The sequence below is a fragment of the Tachypleus tridentatus genome, chromosome 1 (genome assembly GCF_004210375.1).
Source record: "Tachypleus tridentatus isolate NWPU-2018 chromosome 1, ASM421037v1, whole genome shotgun sequence".
In the NCBI taxonomy this organism is placed as follows: domain Eukaryota; kingdom Metazoa; phylum Arthropoda; class Merostomata; order Xiphosura; family Limulidae; genus Tachypleus; species Tachypleus tridentatus.
The window spans coordinates 50,831,483-50,849,861 of record NC_134825.1 but is presented as its reverse complement, the minus strand read 5'-3'; the positions used below and the strand labels follow the sequence as shown (position 1 = coordinate 50,849,861).

Here is an 18,379-nt window from a genome sequence, read left to right as displayed (position 1 = left end):
TAACAATAACCATATATATATCAAACAGTTTTTGTGAACAATGTGTTATGACTCGAGTAAATCTCATTCAAAAAATGAATTCTGAAACCCCATTACAGATATTCCAGTCACTCCAAAACTACATATTTAAAACAACCCGAGTAAAAAACAACAAAACTATAATGAAAACTATTGACGAATCTTTACATATGTGTTGGAAACTGTGTCTTGAAATAAGGCAAACGAGAAGCGTCAAATTAAGATGTCGGTCATCATTAGTCTTGTCTGAGTGGGAACGGGGAGTTATGACAACAGACCGAATGATATCTCATTTAGTTAAACTTGTCAAACCTTTCTTATCCATCAGTAGATATAGGTAGTCAAATAATATTTTGAAATTAATATTTGAAGTCACAGCTACGATTTCCATTCTTGACCACCCAAATGCATATTAACTCATATCATGATAGAAATCTTAAAGATTGTAATCTCTTTCTTTTTTTTTATAATTTTAACCTCAACGGGTGGTCCTCGGTCATAAGCAACGCTGAAGCACCCCGCCAAGAAGAGAACGAACTTGTCTAATATTATGCTGTTCAAAGTTTTGGGTAGCCTTGTCGCTAACTGACATTAATCTCGCACTAGAATCCTCCAAGAGACAGTGTTCACTTTTGGGTTAGGTGCAAAATAATCCAATGTTTTTGGTACAGTGCGAAACCTGGATAATTACCTGTTTCTTTCCCGACATACCAAGTACTTCTCTCCGTGATATGCAGAACACTGATGCACTCGTTTCTTAATTATCTCATCTTCTGACTGTCTGTAGTACCTCTCTGGCTGTATGTTTAGCTAGGTCTGTTTGTTTGTTTGTTTGTATTTTTACACATTTAAACTTATATCGCTATTTGTTTCCTTGTCTATGTAACAATATCATATTCATACCATTTGTTACTAAGTAATAATGCTTCCATTCCTTTGACGTAATGTAAGATTCAATATCCATTTCTTGCGGTGATATTCATATCCATTAGTGTGCGAAGTCAGACTTACTACACAGTAGAAACAAATCCTCGCTAGCTGGCACTCTGAGCAACACGCCCAGCTAAGCTAGCGTAAAGCAATAACATATTCGTAGCACTTACTATAAATTATAACTTCTTGTTTCAAATCCACGTATAATATCCATACAGTTGTTAAGGAATATAATAATGTTTCTTTCATGCGATGTAAAATTTCAGCTTATCCTTCAGAACATTTTATATAAAGCAATAAAAAAGCGATCAGAGTACTAAGACTTGTAAGTCACTCCTAAATTGTTATTTGTGTGGTATTCAAGCTTCATTTTATTACATTAAATATATATGCTCCATTTCGCTATATGTATTGAACCAGTCATTGACTGTGAAACTCAGAAAAGTTTTAACGCCAGAAAAAAAAAATTGATTATGCTAAAGTTGAAACATAAACTTCCCAATGACATCTTTCTAACGTATTATTCCAAGCATATACACGTTCTGCTGCTCGTTTAACCACGTCACTTTAATGGATTTCAAGTAAGGACATTTTCATATAATCTCATTTATAAGAACCTTCCCGTACGGTGTATATAGACTTGTATGCCACGGTTTAAGCAGTGCTTGGCAGATAAGGCCTTTTCCAGTTATTTCCTTTTAAATTGCCTTCCCTCATCCCTAAGCTCTCTTCCCCTTCTTATTTGTCTCTTGTCGAGTGTTTTTACTGGCGATGAGAGCAACATTGTCCTTATTCAGCACCCTTAGGAATCCCGGAGTCGTGAATTATGGGACAGGTTTCGCGTTTTGATAGAGCCGATCACAAACGGACCTTTTCTCCTTTGCTAGAAATTATCGATACTTTCCAACAGAACTGACCCAAGAGAATAGAACTTATCTTTGAGTGACGACCAGCTGCAGCTACAACGACACTGATAACTGAACGCTTGTTTCATTCGATCGACAACATGAAAGTAATTTTGTAAACATGACTTCTCTCTCTCAAAACCTAAGAGGAGGTTGTGCGCAGACTTTTATCTAATAAATAAGGTTTTGTCCCAAAATATTTTTCTAACACATTTCATTGCGAGTTATTATTAACTCATTAAATGAATTATTTTTGTATAAATCAAAACTCAGTCAAGTGCCGATTTTAAAGCTGTTCAAGTACCCCTAAATGCAGCTTAGAAGTTTATTTAATCGAGGTTTTCAAAGGTTTGAAAATTATATTTGTTCTAATTGTGTCAATAAATGTATGTCTTCTAAGCATTATTAGTTTCCGTTGTATGTTTACTTCTACTTGGGCTGTTATATTAAACTGTTTACTGGATTAGTGTTATCAATCCAGATTCTAGCTTCTCTCGATCAGAAATTATTGATAATATTATTTGTTTTATTGTAAAAATTAAAGTCACGTTTTTTAAAATGAAAATGAAGCTAAAATCTTACTTTGACAATAGATATTTTTGTGGTCAGAAAAGAAGTAAAGTTGTGTAGAAGTTACTACTAAATACAATATCATGTTTCAAGTTACTACTAAATACAATATCATGTTTCAAGTTACTACTAAATACAATATCATGTTTCTAATTAGTTTCCTCGTTTTTGTGAAGTCATGTTTTATCACCCTAACAGTTGTGTTTTCATACAAAAATTGAAAGAATATCTTTCAGTGTTTACGGCATTGTTTTAAAGTTTGCCAAAAACACTTGTACATCTGAACAAGAAAACTAGATGTTAGTAGCGTAAGAACGTAAAACAACCTATTAAAACTTGTGAAACATGTGGAATTGAAGATATTTTACCAGCATCTTAATTAAAAACCGTGCTTTATCATGATTTACTTAGTTTTTAATTTCATTTGGATATTTTAGAGCATTATTTACAAAACTACATATTATGAATTGTGTCCAAACTTTGCAAATTTGTGAATTTTTTTGTCCATCTCCCCTGATAAAAATGTTGCATGTTTCTCCTGTTTACCCCAAACAGTTTGCGTGAGAGAGTATTAATATATGTATTTGAACCAGTTATTGCTAACTTATATGTACAACGTTCGTCATAACTTACTTGTGGCATCTGCTGTATAGGTGAGATTGTTTCAAAGTTCGCGCAAAGCTACAGGAGGGCTATCTGCGCTAGCTGTCCCTAATTTAACAGTGAAAGACTAGAGAGAAAGCAGCTAGTCATCACCATCAACTGCCAACTCTTGGGCTACACTCTTAAAAACGTATAGTGAGATTGACTTTCACATAATAACGCCCGCACGGCGAAAAGGACGAAATATTTGGTGGGACGGGAGTTCGAACCCGCAAATCTAAGGTTGCGAGTCGAGCGCTATAACCACCTGGACATGCAGGGCCCTGATATATAAAACACTGTGTATGTACATAAATATATCTATTATACTCTATATATTGCTATACTGTATGATATTACGTTGCTCATATAATTTTCCACTGCCATATTACTTACACTATTTGCTATTTCACTGATATATTATACAGACTTTCATTGAGATATTGGTATTTAAAAATAACTAACTTTCTTTTTACACAGCTGACATTCAAGACGAAAATATTCAGTAATTGTGTATTTATAATAATCAGATTTGAACATCGTCAGTGAACAGTTGTTTTCTTTAAGCTTTGCTCGTTTATCGTAGGAAGCGATTTCTATATATGTTTCATAATTAATTTACCTACCTATAACCTGTACAATCTACAACTAACTAGTGAAAGACAACATATGGTTCGTGTGTTACAAGTGTGTTTCCTTCAAAACAAACGGATGTTGTGTACATATTATTAAACTCTCAATCATCTTGCACTCGGAACTTCCGACTGTGATCCCGGGATAGTAAAATTCATGTGTTACTATGAGAGTTAGTTTTCTGTGGTTTGACTAATGTTTCTGTTAACTATGGATGGCATGAGGAGCCGCATAACTCAGTAAGCATGCCAGTAAAAAAATAAACTTTATGACTGGCTGGAGTGACCGAATTCGTAATCTATTGTAAGATGTTTCAAGATAGACAAGTATTAGGTGAGTCTATCTTAATGTGTCTCTATCAGTGTAAGAATATCCAAGTAATGATCTCTTAAAGGCTCTTATTCCATGCGTTTATGCTACCATATGAGAGTATAGTCGTCAAAGTTGTTTACAAACAAACATACCTAGACGTCACAAGACATGTTTCTTGTGGCACGTGTATTTTAAAAGTGTGAGATGACGGTTTCATAGGCATGTGAAGTTTCGTATATAGACTTTTACGATTTCTGGATTGTCAACCTTCGCGTTCTGGACATCGTGCGCATAGAGATAATCACAATGAAGACGTTATTAAAAATCAGGATTGAAATCAGTAGGTGTCTCTGTTCTAAACAACGTGTTTCTGGTCTTGATAATCGAAGTCAGCCTCGAGTAGTTTTGCACTTCTTTTGATGACTAGCTCTCTATAACGAATAACTACAAACCAAAATTTTACAATTTCCAGGTTAAGGGTGTGTAAAGAGATGTTTTTAAACCAACTATCAATCAGACGCAATTAGGAAATTCTTATTTATAAAATAAATCGTCTACACATTTTCACAACAGACAAACGATTTTTTTTTTATAAAAGTAAAATAGGGCTAAAAATCCTCTTGTTAAATCAGATAAATATCAGTTAAAAGTATTTGTTGGTTTTCTTGTGATATTTATAAAGACAGTTTATAGCAGTCCTGGATCATAAAAACTAAGGACGTGTGGCAAGGATCCAAAACAGAAACCTATCTTGATGGTTAATCATTTAGTTTGTTCTTATGACGGATTGGTGTTGGAACTATACTAGATTTGTGAGACTTCGAGATATGGGCGAGTTTCTGAACATGAGAGCTTGAAGTGAGGAATGATTCTCTGTTTTCTCAGTTTAACTCAACGATTGATGATGGCGCACTGTTTAATTTGCTGCTCGCTAGTTTTTCGATCTGGTGAATCAGTATTTATTTCTAAGAGTCGCTACAGGTTTTTCAATACTTTGATTTACTATAGACAAACTGAAGACTATTTATCATCCATGATCCATTTTTATATGCCTTGACAAATATCACAGTTTGTAGATAAACTTTACTGGCTTCGTGCACACTATTTGATACAAGAAACAGAACGTTTACATTGTTTACATAAGTTTATTAAAAGTAAAAACTTCCTATATTGACGGCCTACAGTTTAGTGAGCCGAAACATGTTCAGCCAATCCTTATTGAAAGCCATTTTGATTTTTAATAAATGTATGCATACTTTTTAGCATTGTTTTGTATGCATTTAAACTACTCGAAACCTTATCTACATTCGGAGAATATCGGTTCCTACCGGATTTACATCAGCATAGGCGCTATTTAGCCAGTTTTGTCTTAATTATTCATTTCTTCCAAGTTATTAAGAAAAACAAATAAAATGTTTTAAAGCATAAATATGTACAAGGGTTTTAAAGAAGCCGATAATTGATATGACTTTGTTTGCACAACAAACTACATAGTACTGATCTATATACGTTACTTAGAAAATCAGGTTAAAAACGTGTAGTTATTTCAAAAGTAAATGAGTAACACTAAGGAAATGTTAAAATATAAAGAGATTCATTTACCTTCATTAACTTAATATAAAGACAAATAGGACATGAGTAAAGTACCGTGAAGAATGGAAAATTAAAGGAAAGAGATGTTTGTTTTTGGAATTAAGCACAAAGCTGCACAATGGACTATCAGTGTTCTGCCTCCTCACAGGTACCGAAACCCGGTTTATAAAGATTTGACTCCTCAGATATTCCGTTGTGCCGCAAGAGGACAAAAAGTTTGTTGTTGTTTTTTTGTTTGTTTTTTAATTTCGCGTAAAGCTACACGAGGACTATCTGCGCTAGCCATTTCTAATTTACCATTGTAAGACTAGAGGAAAGGCAGTTCGTCATCACCACCCACCACCAACTCTAGACCTCCTCTTTTACCAACGAATAGTGGTATTGACCGTAACATTATAACGCCTCCACGGCTGAAAGTGCAAGCATGTTCGGTATGATAGAGATTAAAACCTGCGACCCTCAGATTACGAGTCGAGTACCTTAACCACATGGCCATGCCGGGCCTACAAACACAGGAATAACAACAAGTTTTTTTCTGCATAGTAACGGGTTCTATTTTTTCATCATGCGTTTGTCTTTTTTTTTTTTTCAGAATAGAAAGAAAATATATAAAGCATAATATTTTAACCCACACTGAATAGTTGGTAAATTGTTCTATCATACCTTCATTAAAATTTATGTTAAATAATTATGGTTGGACAGCGGCATTTTAACCATATATATTTCATTATAGTTAAGTCTGATTTCTAACTTCCTAAATTAAAGGTATTTTCCATAAGATAATATAGTTTTCCTATTCAGTTAAAACCAACCAATGAGAAATTACTATTTCTTTAGTGGACTTTTTCATCCAGTTCGTACAAGTGGTTTAGTGAAACATATACAACATAGAATTGTTCAAATAAATAAATTGTTTTATAGCTATAAAATAGTAAATCGAATCTTCTCAGAACCATAAAGGATTTGCATACAAAGTGGCTATCGCTTCCTCGCAATTGCAGAACGGTACCAGGTTTTGTCACGTAAGCTTTGAAGTCGAAGGGGAGATGGGAGTATATATTTACTTATTCAATTTTATAAGTTTACTGTTATATTTATATAGATCGCGAAGTTCATAGATTGTGAAAATTTAGTACTACCTTTATCAATTATATTTTAAACTCACGAAAGAAATAATCATACAGTGGTTGATGTCATTCCGTGAAACTGTCATGTTTTGTTTTGATGGTTCTTTGAAACTGCTTAATAATTGCTAATGGGTGTGTTTTGTAGTAATGAGTTTTATCTTGGTTGTCAAAACTGATTAATGTGTGACTTCATGTTTGTTACCGTCTGTCATTAGTCTATGTTATTATTATATCAGGTCATCCCATAGGTAATGTCCGAAAATTTAATACAGAAAGTACATCACCATATCTCTCTTTGTAGAAGACTTTAATGACTAAAATATGTAGTAGGACTTGAATAAGATAAAAGAAACTAACCCAACTTCACTTTTTCCGATCATTAATTAAATAAACCCTTATGAAGATGGATGTGTCTGAGGAGCACGCTAGGCATATAATTGTGTATGAGTTTGAAAAAGACAATAATGCAGCAGAAACTACTCGAAACATTCAAGATGTTTATGGTACGGAGTCTTTCAATGAAAGAAAATGTCGAAGATGGTTTCAGAAATTTAAATCAAGTGACTACAGCTTAAGTGATGTGCCATGTTCAGGTCGTCCTGTTGAGTTTAATGATGACTTGCTGCTGGCTGCACTTGATGAATATTGTGCTGTAACAGTTGAAAAACTAGCACAAAAGCTTAATTCAACCCATTCAACAGTTCACCGTAATTTGTAAAAGGTGTCAAAACTTGGAAAATGGGTCCCCCATGATTTGATAGAAGTCAACCTTAGAGCAAGAGTGGACATTTGCACTTCTCTGCACTCTCGTGAACTTAACTGACCTTTTTTTGACAGGTTAGTGACTGGAGATGAAAAATGGATATATTATAAAAATGTTGAGCTCAATGGCTCAGTGCAGGTAAACTGGCTAAAGCACAGCCCAGAATGGGCCTCCACCCCAGGAAAGTCTTGTTAAGCGTTTGGTGGGATAGTGTTGGTGTGATCCACTTTGAGTTGCTGCCACTCAATGTAACGATTACATCAGACTTCTACTGTCAACAGTTAGTGTATTTGAATGTCGCACAGAAAGAAAAGAGGCCTGCTTTGATCAATCGTAAAGGTGTTGTGTGGAAGTTTTCCCCATCCTACTTATTCTCCAGACCTTGCCCCATCTGATTATGTATTCCGAAGTTTGCAGAACTATCTCGATGGAAAAGAGCTTGGAACAGAAGAAGATATGAAAACTACCCTCTCCACATTCCTCCTCTCCAAACCCCAAGAATTTTATAGAAGTGGCATTTAGAAGCTTGTGAATCGTTGGCAGGAAGTAATTAATAATAATGGAACATTCATTATTGATTAAATAACATCAAAAGCATTTGAAATCTTTTCTCTTTTTCTGAACCTAAATCTGACATTTCTTAAGGAATGGCCTGATACATGGAAAGCCTTTAGTCATTGTTGTGCTTCATTGTTTTGTTTTATGAAGTTTAAGATTTTACTAATTCAGTTGTAAATGGTTTACTTATAATTATATTTTACAAAATATATATTCAAAGTCCTTCAAAATTAGCTTATAACGCTAATTATTTGTTTGTTTGTTCTTTTTTTTAACTTCGCACAAAATTACACGAGGGATATCTGCACTGGTCGTCCCTAATTTAGCAGTGTAAGTCTAGAGGGGAGGCCTAAGTCATCATCACCCACCGCTAACTCTAGGGCTCCTCTTTTACCAACGAATAATGGTATTGACCGTCACATTATAACGCCTCCACGGCTGAAAGTGCGAGCATGTTTGGTGTGACAGAGATTAAAACTACGACCCTCAGATTACAAGTTGAGCGCCCTTTTTATCTGGCCATGTCGGGCCTTATAACATTAAAAACCGTTTTCATACTCATGACGTGTATGGTGCAGATAGCTCTTTATGTTGTTATGCGCTTACCAACAAATAAATAGATACCTACAATTTAGGTATATTTCGAAAGTGTGTTTACAATTTTAATTTTTAAATAAAGTTTATATACTAGATTGTTGCTTTCTTTGTACAGTGAATCACAATACACGTGTCTTTTGTAACCATTATAGCTATATATGAAACACGAAAAATGACGTAAACTACGAGATTGAAAAGGAAACATGAAAAGAATTGCAGTTACACAGAAAAAATATAAGTAAATTGTATATCAAAGAAAAAAGTATAAGTTATTTGAACATTGTTATCGCATGTTATCTTTACCTAAGTGTCATGGTATTTAAGTTTCCATTAAAAGCTTTTTACCAGGAACTATGTTTATTTTAGCAACCTTAAAACAAGAGAAGGAGAGACATAATCCATGTAAACAGATGTGACGCTAACAAAAGTTTTAAAGACAGATTGAAACATCATCATAGGCAGCTGCTCGTGCAGAAAGATACGGAAGAACTAGAACTTTGTCTCCATTAGAAACTTTCCCGATGGTTTAGTCTATGGGAGTCTACGCGTAAACATTAGGTTGGTTCCAAATAAACAAAGCTCAACTTTACAGTTCGTTGTTTCTACGTCGTATCAACACAAACAACTGCATTCCAAAGACAACCGTTACAGTTTTTCCCCGCTCACGAGGAGAGTCTTACGTGAATACTAGTGAGTTGTATACTGCATAGCGTCAAGTGACATAAGACATGAATTCCTAGCAACTTGCAGCGCCTCGCGTAATCCTTTTGGTTTATTTATACAGGGATTTGTTACAATGTAACACAGGTGTGTGCTTAAACTTTCTGTTTGCTATTCTATTTAAAGAAACGGAGGAAGGTATTTTGATACTAGTATCTGACGGTGTGTATTCTCAATTGTTTTTAAAAAATAGAAGCAAAGTTTCATCAAAAGATATTTTTATTTATAAGATCCAATGATCCAGTCTAACTTCTGCAATGGATTGTGTATGGATTGTGGTGTAAAATCTACTGCAGGGTTAATTTTCACATTCTTGTTATGTCACTGAAATTTTTCTTTATTGTACGTATTGGCCAAACTTGTTAACATAAAATTAGTTTTTCTTTATTGTACGTATTGGCCAAACTTGTTAACATAAAATTAGTTTTTCTTTATTGTACGTATTGGCCAAACTTGTTAACATAAAATTAGTTTTTCTTTATTGTACGTATTGGCCAAACTTGTTAACATAAAATTAGTTTTACTTTCTTGCTTCTCTCTTCTCCTCTTTCCCGGTGATTAAACAGTAAGTCTGATTCAGGTTTCGATACCCCTCGGTGGGCATAGCACAGTCAGCCCATTGTGTAGCTTTGTACAGAGCAATGAACACAGAAATAATTTTAATTTTAGTTCACCCAAGTGTGTCTTCATAGCTAGTTCTAATGAACTAAAACTGTAACTTCCTATTATTAAATGAGCATTTAACCAGGAATCTGAAAACCTGAGTAAAGGCCACGCAAGATTCCCATTGAATAAAAAAACAACAAAACATTATCTCATGTTCTGATTTGTATATATCATAAGTTCCGCAGTGACGCAAAATATAAATTAATATTTACTTATGTAGTTTTTCAAGTGTGGACATAAATATTTAGAAACACGTTCTAGTACAAGGAATATGCCTGGTCTTTCTAAGGCTGTCACACCAGGTTAGAAGTTGACCAAAGGCATATCTATTGCCGCATCCAGCTGAATAATGTGTTGATTACTTTTCAACTGGTTTCTGGCATGGTAAACTTGTGCAAGTAACTTTGCTGAAAACTCTAGTTTCTATTTGTTTTTAATTGGCTTTCCCAATTGTAATATGAGAGTTTTCATTTTAGGAAACATAATTTGTAACGCGATTCCAAAAAAGAATTTCTGAATAACTTGTATCTTCCTTTTCAACACTGTCTTCAAAAGTCTTTTCCTGGTGTTTTGATCTCACACAAGTTACAAATCGTTTAATGACTTTGTAAGTAAAATGTTGATTAAGAATATGGCGGATTTATTATTTTCATTTCCAGTCGATTTAATTAATAATTAAACAGCAGGTTGAAGCTCTAACTGACAATGTTACAGTTAGTTTATTTGCATTGTAGTCTCTTACTAAATATAACGAAGAGTTTTCATGTAATAAATTACAGGTTATAACTACTGTTCTTTATGAGGATGGTTTTTAAAGAAAGATTCGTATGAAACTTTCTCTTTGGTCTGTTCATATATATGATAAAAGTTTTAAGTAGAAAGTATGAGTAATGGCTGGTTTACGTATGGTGAAGTCCTCCGCTGGTATAGTGGTACGTTTATGGAATTACAACGCTAAAATCAGGGGTTCAATTACCCTCGGTGGACCCAGCAAATAGCCCTATGTGACTTTGCTATAAGAAAACACACACACACACTTTATGACTGAATGGCTCATAGCAACATGTAGCGGCGAGGTTTCGGTGATAATCCATAACAATGAACTTAAAGTTTCTTTTCCACAATATTCATATTTCCTCTTTGTCTTGCTTTTTCTTGTATTTTTGTCGCCTTTTCCTTCACAATTTTTCCCTTTTCAGTTGTGTACCTTTTCGAAGACAAGAAAATATCGCCGAATTTTCGAATTCTTAAAATTGTTCCAGTACGTTTTCTACAAATATTTAGAAATACTCCTCTCACCCCTCCAACTGGTTTACTTTTAGTTAGTATGTTCTGAGTGAAGGCTAGTTTGCTCATCATGAAAACTTCGTGGACTTCGAAGAAAAGACTTTTCAAGATCTTCTGTAAATGTAATTCTACAAAAATGCGTATTCCAACTGAGGAAAGAGTTAGGACACCCCCACATTTATTTCCACTTAAAATGGCTCAACTCACACACAGGTGTATCACACCAGGTGCTTATGATTAGAAGATCGTTACTCAGCATTTTGAATGAGGTTTGCCCCATTCAAACCTCAGACATTTAGTTTGGTGTGCTCCTGACTGTTGAAGTGAGAGTGAGCACCATGGTGAGAGCAAAAGAGCTGTCTGAGGCCGTTAGAAAAAAAAATTGTAGCAGCTTATGAGTCTGGTAAGGGATTTAAAAATATCCCAAAAGATTTTGAAATCAGTCACTCCACTGTCCGGGAAATAGTCAACAAGTGGAAGGCTTTCAAAACAACTGCCAACATGCCCAAATCTGGTCGTCCAAGCAAGTTCACCCCGAGAGCAGACCGCAAGATGCAAGGAGGAAACCTTTGCTCTCTAAGAGAAACATCAAGGCCAGACTGAAGTTTGCCAGAGAGAATGTAGGCAAAGACCAAGACTTCTGGAATAATGTTCTTTGGACAGATGAGTCCAAAATTGAATTATTCGGACACCAGCACACTAAGAAATGGAAAGTCATGAAATGGCCGAGTCAAAGCCCAGGTCTCAATCCCATTGAAATGCTGTGGGGTGACTTGAAACGGGCTGTACATGCAAGAAACTCCTCAAATATCTCACAGCTGAAAGGATTCTGCATTGAGGAGTGGGGCAAACTGTCTTCAGACCGATGTCAGAGACTGGTAAATGGCTTAAAGAAGAGTCTCACTACAGTCTTGTTTGTTTTGGAATTTCGCACAAAGCTACTCGAGGGCTATCTGTGCTAGCCGTTTCTAATTTAGCAGTGTAAGACTAGAGGGAAGGCAGCTAGTCATCACCACCCACCGCCAACTCTTGGGCTACTCTTTTACCAACGAAAAGTGGGATTGACCGTCACATTATAACGCCCCCATGGCTGGGAGGGCGAGCATGTTTGGCGCGATTCGGGCGCGAACCCGCGACCCTCAGATTACGAAGCGCACGCCTTAACGCGCTAGGCCATGCCAGGCCCTCACTACAGTCATTTCAGCCAAAGAGGTGAACACTAGCTATTAGGAAGTAGGGTGTCCTAACTTTTTTCTCAATTAGAATATGCATTTTTGTAGAATTACATTTACAGAAGATCTTGAAACATTTTTTCTTCACTTTTAATTGTTTAGTTATATTCCTATAATCTCTTAGCATTGTTGAAATTGAGATTAAATATCTATATATCCAAAAATGTTACACAAACACACAGGCTTTCATAGGATGTCCTAACTTTTTCACATGACTGTAATTCACATTAGCTACTTGGGCTGAAGATAATTTATAAAACTACCCTAACAAGAGAATGGCAGAGAGAGGATAATGTAATACCACTCTTTTAGGTCAGACCAGGATCCTTGGGCAGCGTCCTGTAGCAGAGAGAGGATAATGTAATACCACTCTTTTAGGTCAGACCAGGATCCTTGGGCAGCGTCCTGTAGCTTTTAAACTATATATGCCAACGATAACCCAAACAACATATTCAAGGAAGGGACACCCTAACTAATACCAACTCGTATAATTTTACACAACCCTTTGAGAGTGATTTGCCCGGCTCCAGGTAATAGATACAAAGTCAAACGGATATAATTTTTTTACAAAATAGCTGTTACGGTATGTAATAATTACCTGAATAAAAGGATTAACTAAAGTAACGATCTTGGGAATCCAATTCAAACGGATGTCATTAATTATGTGGAGAACACCTACACGAAAATTTTGAAAAGTACCCGATTGAACCAACCTGTAAATTTGTTTTGTATTTTGCGCAAAACTGCACGAGGGAAGGCAGCTAGTCATCACCATCCACCGCCAACTCTTAGACTACTCTTTTAATAACGAGTAGTGGGATTAAAGATCACGTTATAACGCCCCCATGACTGAAAGGGCGAGTATATTTGGTGTTACAGGTATATGAACCCGCCATTTTCAGACAGCAAGTTTAGCACACTAGGCTTTTGGCTATTCCAGATAGAAATAACAAAAGATGTATTCTAAACTAATTGGGCCCTCTAGTTTTACACTGCTAAATTAGGGACGGCTAGCGTAGATATCTCCGTGTAGGGTCCGGCATGGCCAGGTTGGTTAAGGCGTTCGACTCGTAATCTGAAGGTCGCGGGTTCGAATCCAGGTCGCACCAAACATGCTCACCCTTTCAGCCGTGTTGTTTTATTTCTATGTTTATTCTTATAAACAAATTACCTTGCACTTATTACTTAATCTTGTGACGAGCTCGATGGAACAGTTGGGCTGATGCTAGTTGGTTCCTGTAAAAATGGATCATTCGTTCATGGTCGTTGTTATAGCAATAAGAGTCTGAACTATACTGGACATTATTTCTCTTGCTGATTCTTTGTTTTTCTATGTTAGCTATATTTTTCTACTTGTGGTCGGCTGTTGAGGTAGAATAATAAGTGATGCATAGTATTCCCTTAGAGATACATTTAATTAAATAACAACAGAAAAGTTAATAAGGGCTGTAAAGATGCAAGAATTTAACCGGATTATATTTTAATAAGCCAATTTGTGGAGAAAATATGTGTGAGACATACAGGATATTTTAGAATATGTTTGAATTTATATTAAGTATCACATAAGAAATCCGGAAAAACTCTTGTTCTAGGAATGAAACTAAAATATTCGAAATAAAAAACAACAAAAACTTTCATCAAGAAATTCAAATATATTTTTAAACAAAGCCTAAGATTGCGTAAATTATATTTTATGTTATTAATTTTATATCTTTATTCAATTAGTTATTAAAGTAGTTAAGGTTATTTAGTCTGTAACATAACCATTTTAAAAGAAATATGGCTCCAAGAAGTAGTGTTTCTTGTGAAGTAAGACAAGTATATATAACATTATATAACGAGGGCTACAGTCAAAGAGAAGTTACTGCTAAATAAAAGTTTTAAAAGTGTATTTCAAAAATAATCAAAAATAAGGTGAAACTTGTGCCACTAATACAAGAGCAGACCTGTAGTACCATAAAGTTATCCAACTAGATCTTTAGCACTTTTGGGTTACTTCACTACAGACCGACGTACATATAGCAAATGCTTTACTGTAGTATTTCAAGAAACCTCTTGTTGCGCCAAAAAGGTTTTAAAGGGTGAACTGCAGCAAGACCTATATTCTAAAAGATAAACAGAAGATTAAGTTTTCGAAAACAAACTGTATGTGTAAGCAAGTACTTCAATCTGATGAGTCAAAGTTTGAGATTTTTTATCCAATAGACGATAAAAAGTTCATCACTCCGATGAGAGGTTAAAAGTCAATTGTCTGCAGACTTCTGTTAAGCATGGTGAAGGTAGCTTCCAAGTATGGAACAACAGCTGAAATTGGTTATATTTGCCGTATTGATGAAGTTCTGGATTCTGCCAATACGAGAAAATACTCATTTATCACGTTTTTTCTACGAACGCTGATTGAAAGTAATTCCATTTAGCGCTGTGATGACAATCCCAAACAAAGAGTGAACGTAGTAAAACATTATTGTAAATGGAAAAGGCAAGACTGGGGCATTGCATGCTTAGTGTGGCCCCCACAAATATCAGGCTAAAACATTGTTTAATGTGTGTGTGGTGAGGAGGAATATCTTCATCGAGAAAATAAGGAGAGAAATAATAAATGGAAGGAACACTGGGCAGTACTTCAAGGTACCTGGTGTTAAATTCTCTAAAACCATTAATGAAGTGGCTTTAGGCTTTACTTAAGGGTGGTAGCAAAAATATCAAAGAAAAAATAAACTCCAAATTTGCTTTATATGCATTTGTATTACCTTCAGACATTAAGAAGTTTGAAATACATGCACTAATAAAAACTCAGCATGTTTTTAAATTAAAATAACTTAGTGCTAAATGAGTGGTATCTCATTTATCCACGATGTTGTATGTCTGTGTGTGAGTGAAATGTTATGTTTATGAAAGTGTAAGATATGTTGATTTAGCTCATATAACTTGTCTGGTGATGATAGCTTGTAGTACCATTGTACAGTGTTTGATAAAGTTTTGTATTTGTTCTAGCTTAACCTTCCGATATTAATTTTACTAACACTTTCTTTTGAAACAGACTTTTATCAAGAGAAAGTGGAATTATTTGGTAGAAATATTATGAATACACATTTATCTAGTGAAAATAATAAATCTAAAAGGTCCATAAAAGATTTTGAATATTTGAATCTTTTAAGTGTAATGATTAAGCTAAAATATATTTTATATGAATGGTTTATCTTATGGCATTTCATATTCTAATACACAAAAAACGCTGAAAAAAACACAACGAAATTCTACATCCTGTCTTGTAAAGTCACACAATATATTCGTAAAGAAAACTAATTATTTAAAAAAACACACAAAAAGACATTATTATCGAAAAGTGGGCTCTCATCCAGAAAATGTGTTAGTATATAAGTATAATCATGTTTAACATGCGCATTATTCTTCGTTATTTTTCTGGTGATAGAGTATACTTAATACAAAGTAGTTTCTGGTAAAATGTTACAATAAAGAAATGAAATGTGGTGTATAAAATTAAATGGACTTTTCAGAAGTAACTGGATTATTAATTCAGTCCTAGTTATCGAACATCTGAATCACTGTCCTCTGCCGGTACAGCGGTAAGTCTACGGATTTACAACGCTAAAATCAATGGTTTGATTCGCCTTGGTGGACTCAGCAGATGGCCCGGTGTGGCTTTGCTATAAGAAAGCACACAAACATTCTCTAAGTTACTTACTTGTCTGTCCTTTTAGGTATTATTCATGTTATAACCTGAGACAGATTTAATTTAAAAGCGAAAACAATTCCAAAAAAACCTTTTAAAAGTATAAGACAGAATATCCTTTTTTTTTTGCGAACGCTTTATTAGTGAAAATGACCTATCTTAATACACATACTTGTATAGACATACATTCTACAAGCTTCAAGTGCTTTGTCAATTAATAATGCCACTCTTTTTCCAGAGAACCTAAAGGTCTGTGCACAGGTTACCAGTATCTATTTATGTTACTAGTTTTGCCTTTTGTGAACAACACCTCCAGAAAGTTGTATATAGCCAGAAATCGTGACTTATTTACTGGTGTATTACCATGGGAAATAAAAGCATTACTTTTATGAGTAAGCTTTAATCGAGCTGGAGCAATTACATGTAATGTACTTATTAATTATGATTTAGGCTAACACTATATCACTTGTATAATCTCTACTGAAAATATAATACAGCCAACAAGCAGGAAAGTAATCAACGAATCGCATTTACTGTACTAAATAAACTATTAGTTATCAAAGTTCCATAGAGTAGTTACAAGTGATATAGAATATAGATAAGAACTAATGAGACCACATGAAATAATGGTCTTTATACAATATAATAAACTCCTCAGTAAATCAAACTAATTTTTGTAGGCTATGTTTTGATTCTGATTTTTTTATTTTGTGAAAGAGAGGATGCTGATGGTACTTCATGAGTTCGTAGCTTAATGTTTGAAAAATTTTTTGAAAGATTGGGAAATTCTTTAAAAATATAAAAACACAAGTAGGTTGTTGAAATTGTTTATTTATTATTGAGGCAGCCAGGTAGTTATTGAATGCTCTGAAAATATAATACAAGAAATTAACATGTTCACGATGAAATCAGCCAGTGAAATTTCTATTGAGACACTAATCATTTATGAAGTTTGGACTACTGCTAGTTTCGTAAAACATGTAGAAGTTATAGAACCTAAGCTTAGAAAATAAAATGTTTTCAATATCATTAAGTTGACTGGATTTTGGTTGTTTTCTTTCCCCCCGCTGGAACAGTGGTAAGTCTTCGGAATTACAACTTTAATAAAATTAAAGGTTCGGTTATTCTCGGTAGACATAGCAGATAACCCTCATGTGGCTTTCTTATAAGAAAAACCCACATGTTCTTTTTTTTAATCAAATATTACAACATTTATTTGACAAGTCGGATTGTTTTGGGAAAAAAATAATTAGAATCAAAACCAAACCTCAAAATAACGACAAATGCTTAAATCGAGATCGAAAATTTACTAGAAATGGCAAAACAGTAAAAAGCTGAACAAGAAGAAAGAGACAGAAAATTTAAATATCAAAAAGAAATAAGTGGAAATCAAGAGAGAGATTATAAGAACGATAAAAGAGATTTACTAACTTAATCGAAAACAATATGGAGGAAAGCACAGGGAATGTGCAGAAGAATTATAACACCAATATAAAGAAACTATAGAATAACATGAATGCAAAGGATAAAATATCTAGAAACTGAATTATCAAATACAATGATCAAACCAATAATACCTCACTATGATAAGAAATCCTAGTATTAAATGGCATTAACTGTAAAATATGAAATAGGAAAACCCACCTGGTTTACACTTGTTACTGCTACTGTTATTACAGTATTACCTATGACTGCAGAATTTTCCTGGAATACCTCAACTACATCACTTCTTCATATGGTTGCAGAATTTACCAGGCAATTTCACCAATATCGTACAATTTAGAAACCAATAAATTATGACGAAAAGGCACCATGGAAAGCATATCAGATGCAGTAGATTTCATGACTGAATAGTTTAGGGATAGTAAATAATAAAGAACGATTTTTTTCTTTATAAAAATTGTTATTATACTTTGTATCCCAAACTTGATTAATTATTTAATGATTGAATGTTTACATTTATGAATATTAATGTATTTTATTCTCAGGGATTCTTTCATTATCAATTATGGAAGTTTAAGTATAATATACCACTGTTTTCTTTCTGTAATAGAATTTTTCAAGAGACTTCAGAATCAGGGAGGGGACAGTGTTGTAGGCTATTTTTTCACATTTAAGCGATTATATTG

At 34.3% G+C, this 18,379-nt stretch overlaps 1 protein-coding gene across 1 annotated transcript in view; it reads left to right on the top strand.

Annotated features, from left to right (window-relative positions):
* LOC143248505 (protein APCDD1-like) overlaps positions 1 to 18,379 on the top strand; it is a 73,675-nt gene that overhangs the window by 5,764 nt on the left and 49,532 nt on the right. The window lies entirely within an intron of this gene.